This window comes from Haliaeetus leucocephalus, unplaced genomic scaffold, assembly GCF_000737465.1.
Source record: "Haliaeetus leucocephalus isolate CR32 unplaced genomic scaffold, Haliaeetus_leucocephalus-4.0 Scaffold439, whole genome shotgun sequence".
NCBI classification, from domain to species: Eukaryota; Metazoa; Chordata; class Aves; order Accipitriformes; family Accipitridae; genus Haliaeetus; species Haliaeetus leucocephalus.
This window is the reverse complement of record NW_010972875.1, coordinates 5,823,413-5,841,344: the sequence shown is the minus strand read 5'-3', so window position 1 is coordinate 5,841,344 and position 17,932 is coordinate 5,823,413.

The window sequence follows — 17,932 nt, the reverse complement described above, 5'->3', positions numbered from 1 at the left end:
CACGCAAAGATTCTCTAACATATCTGAGTAATAAAATAGCTCCACTCAGAGACATAGCTATTATTAAACTTTGATTATAAATAATCATGCAGAGAGTCAAGTAATTCAATAGCCAACCCTATTCTGCAGCAGGGTGATAGCTCCATCATGTATGGTGTGGTAGGTAGGTTACCAGTTGTAGGAAAGGAAGCTGTGAGGCATTATCTACTAAAATTAAGCATTTTCAAATCTCCATGTTTTGACAGCATATACTTAGACCTTTTAAAGGGACTCAGTAAGAGTATTTTTTTTTTTTAATTCCAAACTACATTTCTTCAGCCACAAACCCATGAGTATGTTAAAACAATACAGCTGGGTACTATTGCCCCCCCGCTCCCCAAAAAACCCAACCCCAAACAACCCCCCCAAACCCAACATTCACTAATGCCTGTGACCTGACCAAGAAGAAAAGAAAACATACAATTGCTGAGAATATTATCCCAATCTCCAGCAATAGGCCTCCAAGCCAGACAATGTTCCCTTCTCCTCTACTCCTATCTCCATCAAAATCCAGGACATGTAGGCTGAAGTTAGAAACCTCTAGTTTCAAAGAGGCAGGGTCCTTCATACAAGGATAATTCAGTGTTTCAAAAGAGTAGCATTTTGTTTGTACTGGCCTAGATAATTATAGCATTTTTTTTTTACTTTAAAATGTGTGGGTTTATGAATTCTAATTCTCTTTCTCTTTTTTTTTTTTTTTTTTTGAGGATCCACAGGTAAAATGTGTATTGCACTCAGCATGTTTTTAACATTTTAGCTACATAACAAAACAGTAAGTAGAACTGAATGTCCTGCTTCAGTTGACTCTCCAACGTCAGCTCATTGCCTAGGAGGGTCTGGAGGAATTTACACATTTTATTTATTTACTTCTTTATATGAACTTTCAAAATTTGGTCAGATGGCAGGGTAAGTTAGGAAGGTTGTATTCACATTGTTAAATAATACTGAGAAACCTCTGTTTGGGGTCCTTATATGCTCAGGCTCACAGCAACTATCACAAGCTTCTAGGAAGCTGGCTTCCCTAAGTTTGGCTGGCAGGAGCTTTGTCTTGAATCTGAAGGTAGTGGGGCTTCCATCGATGACTTTTGGATGTCTCGTTATTTCCTTGCCTTAGGCATTGGTCTTGTTTGTTGCCTGAAAAACATCTGTTTATGTATTCATCTAAGAAGTGTAAAACTTCTGCATAAATCAAATGACAAGGCTCAGTATAGGTGCATCTGCAGGAAATTATGATGATCCATGACAGTGGTTACCCAAGTTTTGAACACACATGCATCACTGTGAAGCTTTAGATTTACTTGTACTCTACCATGGAAGTCGTAAAGAAATGAAGGATTTGTACATTTCATTATTTAGTAAGCTGTAGATCAGCAGTGATCTGAAGGCGAGACTCCAGATGTAGATAATGTAGCGGCTTCCGCTTTGCTTAAGCTCTGTGAAGATGGTATGAAATTGGAGTTTTCTTTCTGTCTTTTGTGTAGTCACATTTTTATTAGTTGGCTGCTTTCTACCCCTATTTCAGTCTTCTTTATTACCCTCCTTGCCATTGCAAGAGATTTCTGCATAGATAACTAGACCAAAATTGCTATTGGTAAGAAAATTTGCTGCTTGAGGACATCCTTTCAAATGCTCCCATTAATATTCTTAGAGAGCAAAGAAAAGTGACTTCCTGAAACAAATTCATTCAATTTCTTGACATTTTGTAGAAAAAAACAGTACTGAACCATCTTTGATCCTAAGGGCTCTTTTTAACTTAGCTGTAGTGTGTGTGTGGGAAGGCACTGAAAAATATTTATTGCCCGAGAGACAAGAAAATATAGGAAAAGCTGTGATCTAGTGCAAGAGTAGAGAACATGAATCATGGTGGTTTGGGTGGGGTTTTTTTTTTTTTTTTTTTTTTTCCCCAATCTATATGAAATACAGAAACCAGACAGTCTTATTGTTAAAGTCTTTGGACAAACTTCTTCTGAGTGCCAGGATTCCAGGTAGTTCTGTAAAAATTACTATGGCTTGAAGGATGTGTGGAAACACTCCATGAGTATTTATATATCTCATTTGACACAGGATAGAAAGCTGTCCCAGAATGACTTCATATCAACTGATGTTTATTGAGACATTGTTCCAGTTAAGAAAGGTGCATACAAAAAAATGAGCTTGTCGTTTTAACAAAATATTGTCCTTTCTCATTACTTTCACTGTTCACTGAAGTATGTTACAGTTATGATTTTTTTTTTCTGTTGAAGGCGGTAGTTGACATACTAAATTATGGAACTGATCTTTAGATGGCGTGATTAAGTGTTTTGTAAAAATAAGTCTGCCAACTGTGTACAAGCTACTTTACCTTGCATGCTTGATTCAGATATATTTTAATCTAGGTCCAGCTAAGTGTGAATGCTTGACTACATAAACTCTAATTGACTGATGCATGTAATTATATTCCTGGATCACTGATCAAGGGCAATTAATTACTAAAACCAAAGTCTTGCCTAATTTGAGTCTGAGACTCTAAAACCTGTTGTGACAGCAAGCCCTGCCCTCTACTGTGCCTCAGTGTGTGGCTGGAGCTGTCAGGTTTACAGCCAGTGTGCAGGGAGTTGGAGACCCTCAGTAAAGATGTATACTCTAACCAGAAGAGAAACAAATTTTTCAGTCATTTTGGAAGAAACCTAATATAGGAGGAAAGCTAGGACTTGTCTGAAGCAATTTTTTGTCTGTGAAATCTACAGCATACTTGGTGCTTCAGTGGCTTGGGTAGTAAATACTCTTTTTTTTTTTTTTTAATACTAGATAAAGACATCTTTTATGACACCAATACTACTGCCTGTGAGGCTGATGGGAAGGATACCATCGTGGTGTCATAGTACAAGAACTGTTTTGGTAATGTTTGATTCAGCGCCCTCTATGATTATAGTTCTGATACAATGATGTTAGTGGTATGAATTTGGTTTTGGGGCTCATAGATGACTGGAGCCCATTCTGCAGAGAGGTTGTCTTCATGAGGAGACCTCACCTTTGGCAGAATGGTTGCTCCTGTGAACCTCTGCTGAACTCAGGGGAAAATCGGAGCTTTGATGTACTGAGCTCCATCAGAAGGTTGCTGGTACTACACACCAGCAGATTTAGTTTTAATGAAAATGCCTGTTACAAATGTTTATTCACCTTCTCTACTTTTAAGCACCAAAAAAGGAATCCAAAGGAAAAATATGCCAAACTAACATTAAGGGTCTGATTAAACCTGGGAAATGCAGGGGTAAGACTCAACCAAACTATTCTCATTTTTGTGCTGAAGTATTGTACCTCATTTAGTGTGCAAGATTTCCTTCCTTGATAGACCATAACAGCTGCAATAGCAAACCTTTAATGAGGTAAGGACTGTTTTAGCCTTGACTGTAAATGTTTCTTACTTTATGCTCCCCTGCATCAGCTATATCCTTGAGGTGCATCCTTTCATGTAAAAGAGGTTTAGAGAGTAGAATGAAAAAGAACCAACTATAAAATGTACATACTAACAGGACTTTAAATTTCAACCTCAACTGCTTTGCTAGTATTATGGTTGATGGAAAATTACACTTGAGCACTCTCACTGCAAAAGTGTTTTTTGACTAAACAGAATTTTTGTATGAAAATAGGTGCTTTCCTCAGGAGGAGAGGCTGACCTACAAAGGACAGCTAAAGAATAAAGCACTCAAATTTTCCTGAAAAAGCTACAGCAGTGTTTTCAAACTTTGACCAAAATATCTGGATTTTTTAAATTCTCTTCATCCATGTGTATAATCCAACATTTTGTTTATGGTCACCACCTACAAACTGAATTCATATATTCATTGGAAAACTTAAGAATGAAATACAAGAATGCATATACATCATCAGAAGCTAGGTAGCAATGAATTTCATTGGAAGTGACTGCTGTGCACAATACTTTGTGCATTGCTCAGAGAGGCTGTTGGAGGGCAGATCAGATTTGATAGTGAAAGGCTGGAAATGCTCTGAGTGATGAAGCTATCCATCACAAGGATAAAGTTCTGGGTATGTGTATTGCTCTGATTTAATAAATGGCACCAGACTATGAAACTTGCTCCTGCAGGAGCTGTGATTTGTCGCAGACTTCATTTTGCTTCAGTACAAATGTATGGGGAAATCAGCTCAACCTTTCCTGATAACTCAGGGCTTGTTCATCTTGTTAGATGAGTAAGAAAAGTTAGCACCTTGCTGGTGTTGCGTTGAATGGGCTCTGACCCGGCAAATCAGCTTTGATCCAAAGGCCGTTGAACATTGAAATGGGGCTATGCTTAAGCTTATAGTCTGTTATTTTTGTCTTATCTGCTTTCCCATCAGAGATTTTTCTGGGAATATTTTTTACTCTTCTTGAAGACAGCCCTGATCTTCTGGCATTCTTTTGTAGAAAAGCCAGCAAAAATTTTCTGCAGGAATTTGTCCCTTAGGAAGAGTTGTAATAATGACTTTAAAGATACCAAAATCAAAAGCTGACATTATGCTTAATGACAGTCAGGAATCATGGAATGGCACTGTTGATGTTGTAAAGATAAGTGAAATTTGCTATTTATTGTAATGGCCCACTTTTGCATAATAAGCTTAACCAGCAATATTTAAAGCTTACTGAATTAAGGAAAAGACTTCAATTTTTTTCAGAAAAAAAAATTTTAGCGAGTGGTGTTTGTTCACTGTGTATAACTTAAAAATGAAAAGTCACAGACTATGGAGTCATTCTGGTTGAGGGTAAGTGGGGATTTATGTACCTGTGAGAGGTAGATTAATCTAGATGATTTCATGGGGTCTCTTTTACTCCTTCATGTTCACAGTTCCTAGATGCTGACAGCAACAGCACATTCCATCAGTTGAACATGAAGCTGAGTAAAAAAAAAAAAAAAAAATTTTTTTTTTACAATGCATAGTTAACGTCTATCAAGCATTGCCCCAAGATATCATTGCAGACAGATGGTAAGCAGGAGTCCAAAAAGTCTTAAACTTTTATACGTGTCTTCACAATATTTACAGTTGCATTAGAAGTGGGAATTATAGAAGGCTTATAAACATTCATACTTCCACTTGTTTACAAGATGGGAAGACAAAATAAAATTGGTTAGTTCCAAATTTTCTTTTTTTAGAAATCTATATGTTGTCCTGTATGAGACAAAAACTCAAGGTTTGTGTGCCAAATTCTGCAATCCTTAATTGAGTGATGGCTTTTGCCTGACAAAGGCCTATGGAATTCAGCCCAGTTAAGTTGGGTTTTTTTTCATGCAGTGCTGTGTGCTGTAAATTGGGATGCAGTAGTACGACAATGCAAGTCCTAAAAAATTCATCTATTTTCATGGGTAGGAAATGATATCTCTCGCCCATCATTAACCAGCAAACAGCCGCTCCCGTTCAGTATTCTAATCACCGCTGAATAGTTTGACACATCTTTAAACAGCCATTTTAGCATGTTGGGTTTAAAAGACTCTGTGTTGCTGACAGAGCAATTGCACAGCTGGCTGGCTGTACTTTGAGCACTAACATAGTTGGAGCACAGCTGTGGTGAAGTAAATCATGCAAAAATACTGACTTTTAAGATTAGTCTGGTTTGTGATAGAATGAAGAACATGTCCCCATAAATTTAGGAAGACAGAGATTTGTATTGCTGCAATAGTAAAACAGTACTAGAGTTCATGGAAGATCTACAAAAATTTTCTGTGATGAATGCTTTCAAACAATCTGTTCTGAATGTTGCTGATTTACACTACTGCAACGAACAAATTTAGAGGTGTCTTGTGTATACACTATCCATAGCACATTCGAGTACTGCATATGCTGAGTACCAAATTGCACCAAAGACAACAGTGCATTGCTTTCTTGGTGAGATGCTTTGCATTAAGGTTAATGCACACTGCTGAGAGAAGGATTATGGTTGTTGGGAGGAAACGGTGTGGACAAATTGGATGGGGAAGAATAGATTTTTAGCCCAGGGCTTATTGAAAAGAAAAAACGAGCCAACTGTTTCTTAATGTACTATGTTGTAATAGAATACACAGTATGTTTTAGGCTTAAATAACTTTATATTTTCCAAAGCATGTAATAGGTTTGATGATTTTAATGTGTTCCCAGTGTTTTAGCTAACTAAATTGGTATATACTTTTCAAATCCCTCAGGGCTATTCCATCAACTTAGTGACTATCCCATGAATCAGTCGGGGATTGTGTGAAAACATATCCAGATTTTGGAACAGAGAGAAGCTCCAACTGTAATTTCAGAAATGCCCTTTGGATCTTGGGAACTGTTCTTGAGTCTAAACAAAGTCCTTCTAGTTTTTTTGCAGTCTCATATCATATTTGGATTTATTTATTTTTTTATTGTGTTGTAGATGACCTAAAAGGAATAGAAATGCAAGGAAGTCTGTTATAGGATGACGTATGCCTCATTGTGCTGAGGATGGCATGCCACTGAAATCTGGTTAGAAAGCAGAAGAGTGCCCCGATGGGCTCTAAACAGGTAATAAAAGAAATATTTTTAAAGTGGAGAAAAAGCAAAAGTTTGTGTTGCTCTTTTAAGCTTCCATAGGAGTACTTTGGCTGTAGAAAAAAAATGTCTCAGCTTCTGTGGTTATTAGCCCACAGAGAGCTGTCAATCAGCTTGACTCCTGTGAACTACTCACTGCAGACCCAATTACAGTAGTTGCCAGTGTTGTTGCTTATACTCTGGGGACACAAAAGGGCTTTGGCTTAAAATTAATGTATAGAGTTTTGCAAATTTTTTCAGAAATATTCCCTACTTCGGATTTGGGGTTGGTTGAGAGGAAAGAGGAAAACACTGTGTGCATACAAATACTGGTGTGCAAAGGCTTCCACAAAACCGTGCCCAGCAAATGCTTCTGTAGCTTTCCATCTGGGGCATTGTCTCTCCTAGTTGTACCAATATAAAATGAAATTATCTTCCACAAATGGAGCAACTGGTTACTGTGAGAGGTTTGGTGAGAGAGCAGACGGCAGAGGAGAAAGGGAAGTTTCAGGAGGGTCAGGAAAGGGGTTCAAAGTAAGGATAAAAAAAAGAGTACCACCAGGGAGGGAATACATTTTAGCTAGTCGACTAAACATTTGGCTTCCTGCTGCTTGATTTCTCACCAATAACACAAAATCCCATGCTCCTGTTGAAGACTGAAGACTCTTTTCCTCAGCCTGTTCAGGCACCCATCCTTCTGCCCGTGGCTTGAAACGCAGCAGGCTTGGAAATGCTCCTCTTGCCATGTGGGTACCGAACACATGGCTCTGGATCCCACTTTCGAAACCTGCTCAAAGAGAAATCCAAGAGAGAGACAGGAGACTTGTTTTACTAACTAGCAGTGCAGAAGGCATGATCATTTATCATTAGCTATTGTAACTACAAAAATTAACTGTAAGAGTCACCAAAACTCTGTCCTTCTGGCTGGAGCAGAAGAAAGCCCTTCTTGGCCTTTTGTAAGAGAACCCCTGTGTGAGATATTGATGGATTTGGCTCATTTGTCCATACCTTCATGCCTTAACAAAGCACTGTGCTATGTTCCGTACTGTTTATAAAGCACTGAGATCCTGGGATGAATGTAGCTGAATAAACATTAAAGGTATTTCTGAAAAAGCCAAGTGTTTCCATTTGAAATGGATGGTGTTCGGTGCTTTGAAGTCCCTTGAGAACATGACTGCGATAAATATTGGCATCATTAGAGTGTGAGGCACCTTTGACAAGTGAGGCAAGCAACCACCCTAAAAATAACTAAGATTTTCTAAGCTCACGTGGCAAAGATATCAGAAGGTGGGATGACATTGACAGTGTAGCACCTCTCTGCCTGACTTTGCAGGAGAGATGGTAACCAAAGTGTAGCCAGTGCCTGTATTTACATTCAAATACAAATATTTTTACATTATTTGTCTTACTTGCTAGTACTTACTAAAAAACCAGATGTATATATTTAATGAACTTGCTCCATAATTTGTTTCTGTTGATCATCGGTAGGCAAATAAGTCTTCTTTGTAGATGTATGCAGATTAAATAATAAAATTCACAGCATTGAACAGTACCTGATGCCAGACAATTTCACTGTTGGAGTTATATATGTATGTTAGTGCTGATAGTTTGGTGCTATTTGCTCTACTTGCATAAAGAGTCATTTGTACTAAGTAGTAATAATTACAGTATTCAAAGCCTCAATTATTTTTATTAGGAGAGGAGCAGGAAAATGTATCATTAATGTAGATGCTGAGAAGTTAATGCTTGTAGTAGGGCAAGTCTGCACATCTTGCTGGAAAGAGAGGGAAAATTTGTCCCTAGAAATGGAAAACTCCCTAATAAATCCATTCTTTAAATTTGCCATTGACTATGCAAAGTAAATGAAGTAAATCAGGAAGAATTTTCCTGCTATTCAGATGAAATAATGCTCATAACAAAATAAGTGCTTGACACATTGCTGGCTGAAAAATGTCCAAGAGATTTAGACCCATCTTCCTGCATGTAGTAGGACTAAATATCTTGTTCCTAAGTATCTTTTTCTAGTTCATTATTTCATAAAAACACTCTGTTCAACAACAACAACAACAAGTTATTTAGGCTTAAAATTCTAAGGAGTATTTGTTTTTCATAAAGACATAATGTTAAAAGACCTATTTTTCTTACAGCATTTAATAATTATTCCAGGCATATGAGACTCTCTTTACAAACAAATGCTTAAAGAGCCTTAGTTATATACACTTGAGTTTTATAATATAAACCCTACTAAAATATATATGCTTTTTTCTAGTTTGAAAATCATCAATGTATCTAAGTGGGCACCTATTTTAAACTAAGGCAAATTGTGCTTTAATACTTTCAGAAACCTAATTAGTTGACTATGTCAAACTATTGAAAGAATTGGCAGAATAAGTGGAGGTAATGATCCCTGTAAATGACCTTGCATTGTGAAGCCATAAATAGACCATAAATGCCATTTCCAAAATATGACATGAAGTTTTATTCTCATTATACAGCATGCATGTAACTCCCAGAAGAAGTGGTTCAAGCAGAGATGATACATCCCTAGCCTATACCAGCTTTACCATGAGAACAGGATGGGAAATGAATTATAGTTTCTTCAGCTATAATATCTTAACTAGATATATGTGATGAACTGGTTTATATGTGGAAAACTTAAAATGCTGACTTGTTCCACTTATCACTTGAACTGCCAACACTTCATATTTTCACATTTAATGTTTTCACATAAACTAGTAAGATTTTCAGTAATCCCTACTGAATCTCTTTAATTGCTATATGGAAGAAAAATAAAAATGTTACTTCAGAAAGAGCTGATAAAGCACTACTGTTCCATTCGGGTTCGAATTTTTCCATCTAGGAACAACAAAATTTGTTTAACGACCATGTAATTGGACTTTGTTCTGGTAACAAACAGTACTTGGCAGGAAAATGCTGCCATTATCCTAGCAATGTGTGGTACACAAAGGCTGTCCCTTCTTGGCTGCTTTTTGAAGCCCTCAGAAGAGCCATAAGTAGTAACTTTTTTCCTTTTGGTTTTGCTGCCAGGTCTATACAACCTCAGGCCAGTGGATATTTCCATGCCCTTTTCTTGTCTTGTCCTAAAATATAAGGTGAAATGAGGTGCTGAATTAGTTGCAACAACTTCACAAAACTCAAGGGACCTCAACATAAGGCTACAAGGAAGGCTGCATGAGTATGACATGAACGAGAATAGGAGGAGGGGAGTTTCAGTGGTTTTCTTTCTGGACAGAAAATGTGGTAAGGCAGCCTGATCATGAGATAATTCAAGTGCAGTCTATAGCAGTAATATCATGGAAACCAAGAAAAAGTGCTGGGTTTTGGTGTCTTGGTTCCTCAAAAATTACTGAAAGTTTTTGGAAACAAGGTATTGCAATTTTATGTGCTTGATTTTCTGTACAGGAATGCGCACACATTCCTCAGCAATTTATTTCTTATATCCTTTCTTGAGTTCAACACTACTGGAATAACTAAGTTTCCTTCAAATATATTAGCTCAATTAATGATTTCCTGCTCTATGTAGATACAAATAAAGACTCATTGACAATTATAAGTATGAATTGCCTCAAATCTTAATATAATTCTATTTTAAAATGTGGATTTCAGCACCCAGTAACTTGTTTCCTTACCAACAGTGACTGGGATCTCTCCCTTACAGCTTGTGTGTCTGTGTATAGAAAGTCAATATAAGTCTTCAGTAACAAAGCAACGAAGAAATCAAAATGTGGAGAGATGGCTTGAATCATACTTCACTCTGAACATAGCTGCAGCAGTCTGCTCTTATGCAGCAGGCTTTGATTATAACTGTAATTCCATCTTCATAGTCTCCATCCTATATTAATGTGTCAATTCAAGTACTCTTTACTCTTGTCCTACATTTGATTAAAAAAGAAAAGAAAAGAAAAAAAAAAAAAAGAAACCCAACATCTGGGCTACATAATTTTAGAATAGGCTCCATTAGTAATGGTGACCTTGGTTGACCTTATTTTTTGTTTTAGAAATGTGCATGCCACGTAGTTGAGTGAGCTAAAGACCTATTTTCTGAGAGAACCTAGAAATGAGAGCCTAATATTAGTGAAGAGTGAGCCTAATCTGAAATCAGTGTGTAACGTGCAGTCACAGAAGAGGGCAGGGAGAACAGGAGGCATGTGTAATCCAGCAGTTGTGCCTAGTGACATGCAATATTCAAAAACTTCTTTGCAAGTAGTATGGATAGATTATCTTCACTTACCCACGTTTCCCCTCACTTTGCAATATATTGCCCACCCAAAGTGACGTGTAGCTCAGCGTAATGATGGGGCTGTATAGGGGAGAATTCAGATGGGAATTGGCTGATATAGTTGCCAAGCCACTCTCCATGATATTTGAAAAGTCATGGCAGTCAGATGATGTCACCCGTGACTGGAGAAAGGGAAACATTGCACCCATTTTTAAGAAGGGTAGAAAGGAGGACCCTGGGAACTACTGACCTGTCAGCCTCACCTCTGTGCCTGGGAAGATCATGGAACAGATCCTCTTAGATTCTACGCTAAGGCACATGGAGGACAGCAAGGTGATTTGAGACAGCCAGCATGGCTTCACCAAGGGCAAGTCCTGCCTGACAAACCTAGTGGCCTTCTAGGATGGAGTTACTACATCAGTAGACGAGGGAAGAGCTACAGATGTCATCTATCTGGACTTCTGTAAGCCTTTGACATGGTCCCCCACAACATCCTTCTCTCTAAATTGGAGAAAGACGGATTTGACAGATGGGCTGTTCAGTGGATGAGGAATTGGTTGGATGGTTACATCCAGAGGGTAATGGTCAAGAGCACAATGTCCAGATGGAGATCGGTGACAAGTGGTGTCCCTCAGGGGTCAGTACTGGGACCAGTACTGTTTAATATCTTCATCAATGACATAGAGAGTGGGATTGAGTGCACCCGCAGCAAGTTTGCAGATGACACCAAGCTGAGTGGTGCAGTTGACATGTCTGAGGGATGGGATGCCATCCAGAGGGACCCAGACAAGTTTGAGAAGTGGGCCCGTGTGAAACTCATGAGGTTCAACAAGGCCAAGTGCAAGGTCCTGCACATGGGTTGGGGCAACCCCTGGTATCAGTACAGGCTGGGGGATGAAGGGATTGAGAGCAGCCCTGTGGAGAAGGACTTGGGTGTACTGGTGGATGAAAAACTGGGCATGAGCCAGCAATGTGTGTTTGCAGCCCAGAAAGCCAACCATATCTTGGGCTGCATCAAAAGAAGCGTGGCCAGCAGTTTGAGGGAGGTGATTCTGTCCCTCTACTCCACTCTGGTGAGAGCCCACCTGGAGTACTGCGTCCAGCTCTGGAGTCCTCAGCACAGGAAAGACGTGGACCTGTTGGAGCAAGTCCAGAGGAGGGCCACAAAAACGATCAGGGGGATGGAGCACCTCTTCTATGAGGAAAGGCTGAGAGAGTTGGGGTTGTTCAGCCTGGAGAAGAGAAGGCTCCAGAGAAACCAGTCTTCCAGTACCTAAAGGGGGCTTATAAGAAAGATGGGGACAGACTTTTTAGTAGGGCCTGCAGTGATAGGACAAGGGGTAATGGTTTTAAACTACAAGAGGGTAGATTCAGACTAGATATAAGGAAGAATTTTTTTGTGATGAGGGTGGTGAAACACTGGAACAGGTTGCCCAAAGAAGTGGTAGATGCCCCATCCCTGGAAACATTCAAGGTCAGGTTGGACAGGGCTCTGAGCAACCTGATCTAGTTGAAGATGTCCCTACTTATTGCAGGGAGGTTGGACTAGATAACCTTTAAAGGTCCCTTCCAACCCAAACTATTCTATGATTCTGTATGTAAAGTGTGAGCCAAACCTGCACAACTGTGCTGCTGCAACATGGGAAAAATTGCACTGGGACATACAGTCTGCTCTGCATTTTTGTAATTCCTGAATTAGATCCCTGAAATCCTGAGCTTCTCATTCCAGGATGCTAACGATCATAAAAGGTATTTTGTATTCAAATGCAAATGATTGCTTTCCTGGTCCTCAGAAAAGAAATACTATCCCCAGATGTGAAAGTGGGAGGCACATCTTCAGAAGCTGTGAAACAGATTTTCTCTGGGGATGATTATAGAGGAATGGTTGAGGGTTTTGTTTTTATTTTCCTCCTCTAATGAGTCTAATCAGACTTACAGGGCTTGGAAATAAGAGGCAAACACAAAATCCAAAACAAATGCCAGGTCCCAACCTTCCTAAATGTGCAGCTATTGTTTGTGGACTCTTCTAGGCAGCAGGCCACCAAAACAGGCTTCTTTACTGATGTGTGGGAGATCTTCATGCACTGAAAAAGTTCTGCCTTTTTCCTTTTTGAGTAACTTTAACCTTAGCAAGAAATTAGTTCATTAATAAATGAAGAGAAGTGAATTAATTATGAATTGAAAATGGCAAAGATTGAGATTCCCTGCAAAATTTCTTTGTCATATGTGCACACACAAATTAGAAAGAAGGTAAGGTCATACAGAAATGATTTCAGTGGAGGACAAGGGAGCAAGTGAGGCAACACTTGAAGTAGCAGAGCCTGGGGGAGTTGCTGTTCTGGAGAATTTATGGCATGCAATTTTGGGGGGAACACTTAACCAAATGTATGTATCATGAGCTATTTTTGAGGAGCCCTCAGGGACAACTTAAGATGTGGACTGGGCATGAACTGCTCACTTTGATCTCTTCCTCTGCCTCAGTACCTGTGTCTCTTGCATCCTGCTGCAGGAGTGTGCACACCAGACATTGCCTGCTTGTGGCACTGGGATCCCAGAGTACGGGAGTGGAAGTGGCTCTGCAGCCGGGAGAAGGTGCAGCAGCCCCTCGCATTCAGTTAAAATGGGAGAAAACACATCTAGCTGTACTGATTCGTGAGTTGGGAGTAGAGAGGAAAGGGCAGGGGGGAAGGTAGTCACTGAACTTTCTTACGTTTAACTTCTGCTTTTAGAAGCATAATAGAATAGTAGGGAAAAATGTCTCTCTAAACATATAAAAACAATTGGAGCAGGAAGTATCATGATTCTTATAAAAGTTGTTTTTTTAACAGGCATGTTTTTAATTGTTCTTTTATATTGAAAGTACAGTAGAAAATCAGTGGCTGTACAGACTGCAGCAGATGAAATGCCTTTGGATTTCATTTCAGAGTTTTATCTCACCCTATGAAATCAGCTGACAAGAATTAATTCACATTTACTTGAACAAAAGTAGTACCACTTGTTCCAAAAAAAGGGCTGAAAGACTACCAGTTGTATTAAAAATAACAATATGTCGAACAAGGTAGGAGATGAGCTATCTTAGGGACTAATAATTTAGCAGCTAACGTAACATATTTCTTATGGAAAAGGTAAAGCATATCCATGAGTTTCAAACAGGCAAAGTAAGTAGCAGAGAAAACATTGATTTAAGGTCAAAAGACTGGATGCACAGGCAAAACAATATGAGAGTGCCGATGTGGAGAGATGCCTGTTAAAATGGATGAAATAATTTTGTAGTTACTGTAGACATGGTAAAATATATCTTACTACTCTCAAGAGTGTTTTTAAAAAGGAATAAAGTGCACAGGAGAATATTGCATGAAAGAAAACCTGTCCAGAAACAGGCTTCTCTATATGCAATTTTGGCCTTAGGGATTGTATATTTATTATGTTAATTCCACAGGATTTAGAGAGCTTTTTCCTAGAAGTGGAATGCTTTGGAAAAATATCTTTAGGGGAAACTGTGAAGTTTTCCTTCTCCGAACTGTCTTGACTAAAGATTTCATCATGGAATCTGTCCTTATGCGGTTACAGATGAATCAGACTTTACTGGAGAGCAAATTACCAGATATATAATTGGCTTACAGGTGAAGAAGTGCAACAGAAATAGAAGGACTGACATATGGAAAAAGATAAAATGGCGTTAAAAAATGCATAGCTTGGCTTCAGAAATGACTTTGGCTGTGATGGGCTTTGACGATAGTTTGCAGCTATTGAAAAAGTGTGAAATAAAAAGGAGGAAAAGAAATTGTGTGATACTTAGAGTATTTTTGTTTACACCAAGATTGAATTCAGCCATATGTTTTCTGTAGAGGTGGCTGTACATTCCTTTCAGCCTATATCCACTAGATCTTTAACCAAACAGCTTGCGCTCTGTGAATAAAGAGGATGTACAGACTTAATATTTCATTAGTTCTTTGCCATCCATATCTCTGTCCAGATGACATCTTTATAGGACACGAAGATAGTTATCTTCATTTCACAGATAGGAAGGCTTCTAGTGTGACTGCAGGAGCATGTACGTCTCCCAGGGCAGGCTTGCACATCACCTGCAGCGCCCAGTGGAAAGCCATGCCAAGGCTCTCTGAACCAGGGTCTACTGGAAGGAGCAGACTTGCCTAAAGCAGCTTATAAAAGTTTACTCCAGGAGTGGCAGGGCAGGGAATTGAACCTGCTTGGCTTCTCACATTCCATGGTAATGATATTGTGCCATCCTTCTTTCCTCCTCCTCTTTAGTTAGACATGTGGTTCTATTTGGGGCTTGGCATGACCAAACAGAAATACTGCCATGGTGTGAAAGGAATCCTATCCTATGAACAGAAATATCACTCAAATAAGCATTTTTACAAACAGAAGTGGGTAAGCGGTTAGTCAAAGGTAGTAAGTATCCTGTTCCTATGATGATATCTCATGTTCTCCAGTAGGAACACAGATTTTTCAGCAGCTGGAAATCAGTCCATTTCACTGTGAAAGCTGCATTGCAAATACATGAGGCTGTAGTCAAAACTGAATTAGTTTCAAATAATGTCTGCAGTGTGGCCAAGACCTTCCTGCAGCTTTACCTTCAGGCTTCCTCTCTTGCTGCTTTTTCCACTCAATAATTCTAGCAATTTTGCTGGTATGTGCAACTGGCTGTTGTTTTCTTTTCAGTGGTGCCAGGTGGTCATCTTTCCTTTGTGGTAGTTTTATTCCAAGCAGTTGGCTTCCTGATAGCTGGATGTCTTTTCCCGTTAGCTGGCTGTTGCTTTTTAATGATTGAGCTGCTGCTTCTTGTTTACCATTTTCTTTTCACAGCTCTCAGCTTGTTGCTTCAGTTGACATGTCAGTAGACTCCCTGACAACATCAAGTATCTCCTTGTGTTACCTCTCTTCCTCCTGCTGCTTCTCCTTTTTGCTATACTTGGCATTCTGGTTCTTGTCCATCAAGACTGTTGTTTGGAATAAGGATCAGCATTTCCTTGCTGATTTTATTTCTGAGTTTTTGCCGATCTATTACTTTATTTCCCATTGTATTGTTGGCCTCAAGCTCTAGAATTTTACTCAAGACAGTTGGGTTATTTTGAATTCTTGTATTGCATATTTATTGTATGTACTAAGGCAACAGATAATTCTGGGTAGGCCACAGTGGCTGACTTCTGCAAGTTTTATTTGTGCAAATGCTTTGGTCATTTTTAGAGTTTCTGTTCCTAAGCGGCTCTGTGAATCATATTGGTTAGTGGCGTTAACAAAGACTTAAATCTGAGTCTGGACTTTATCGCCTATTTCAGAAATGCAATATAGGTAACATAATTAAGGTTCTTGTTAAGGAACCAAGATCTGTTTTTAATTGAAAGATATAGGTTAATTAGCGTGGAATGTGGATCAGACGCTGAACAGCAAGACCTTTGTTTTTCAAACTCTGTTCTTCAGAAGTCAGTCTGTGCTTTTCTATTGACTATGCCAATGAATGGATGGATGGGGTGTTTTTCAAAATCAGACTTTAAAGTAGCCTGTTAGCAGTGTTGAATTGTTTAGAAAAAAATGGAACGCAGAGTATTTACCTCAGTGTAGAGCATTAGTTATGCATTAATGGACTTCTCTAAATTTTTGTACCTGTGTCACACAGTTCCATTTTTGTCATAAAGGGCTCAGACTGAGCACTCTGACTACCCTTGGTGAGAAAGGAGTCACAAAACTATGACTGCTTCATATTTGTTTATAACTATTTCTGTTCAAAGAAGCACATAACAAACATTCTTAGGCCACTAAACATTTTTTGCCTTTACATGCTTTGACCATGTTTGTGAAATGAAATAATTTACAAATAGTAGCACAAGAGAAAATGCTCTGGGGTATAGTGATACCTTTTTTTTTTAATTTATTTATTTGAATTTCATTAGTATTGTATGTGTGCTTCATTGTATTGCCACTACTTTTTAGTCATGATATGCCAGCAATGGCTTATACTAAGTTATTACAAACCCCAGGTTTACAAGGGGATCTGCAGTAGCAGGTTGATATGGAAGACAGTACAGTCTCCGTTGCCCCTTGCTTTCCCATCACCATCACCTGACTAAAAGGTTTAAGAGCATTAATCATGTGACACGCAACATTCCCAGCCAGTGCAGCTGGTGGGACCTGGGTGACAAAGCCATCTTTGAATGACTGAGCCTCAGTCTTCAATTAGCCACTAAGTCAGAATGAGTCTTGTGACTTACGCTGGAAGCCAGAGTGTTTTTTTTATCTTGAGTTGGTGGGTACCAGGCCATGACTTGGGCATTGGATGGTTGTGTCCCTCTCACCTTTTTGTGTCCCTTCTCATGCTTCAGACTGCTTGGCTCTTCCTGTCCTATGAAAAGTAAAATCTCAGCTATTCTTTTGTGCTGTTCCAGAGCTTTACCAGGACGCAGGAGCTGTCAGAGTGGTCCGCAGTCATTTGTGTGGGAGGTGTGTGAGGGGACTTACGCATTAACTGTGCTGAAGTAATTACTGTATTTGACTTGACTAACAATCAAGTGGTATTTGTTGCCAAAAAAAAAAAAATCCTGGACAGGGGATAGAGGAGTATTTTACTCATTAATGTCTGTACTCAATAATTCCACAAAGATGAAAATATAAAATGCTTTGATGAAAAGAAGCAATTACTTCTAAAAGGCGTAGGAAGCACTATTTATGAAATAGGCACCATTTGTTATGATTTTTTTGTTCAAAATTTAAACTGAGAATACCAAAGTCTTTGGGGAATAAAATGTTAAGTAATTCTGCGGTCTTAATTTTTTTTTGGATGCTGCAGTTTCCCTGTGTTGCCATGGTAACATACTTTCTGTATAATTGCCAGGCTGCCTTACAGTGATGCAAATAAGTAAAGAAGTTGTCATATGGCATGACCCAGGCTTATATTTGAGTGGGGATTTATTGCGCACAGAGCAGCAATAACACCAAAGGTATCTGTCACCTGCAGGACACGGAATTACTTGTCGCTGAAGTGCTGCAGAAACAAATGGCAGCGAATGGGAAGCGCCGGGCCTAAGTGTTATGCAGGAGGACTAGAAGCCCACCCCCAAGTCTGTTCCTGCTGAGCTTATTTTTACTCATGCTTTACAGGAGTGTAGGATCTGAACTTCTACAGCTAACACCAGCCCT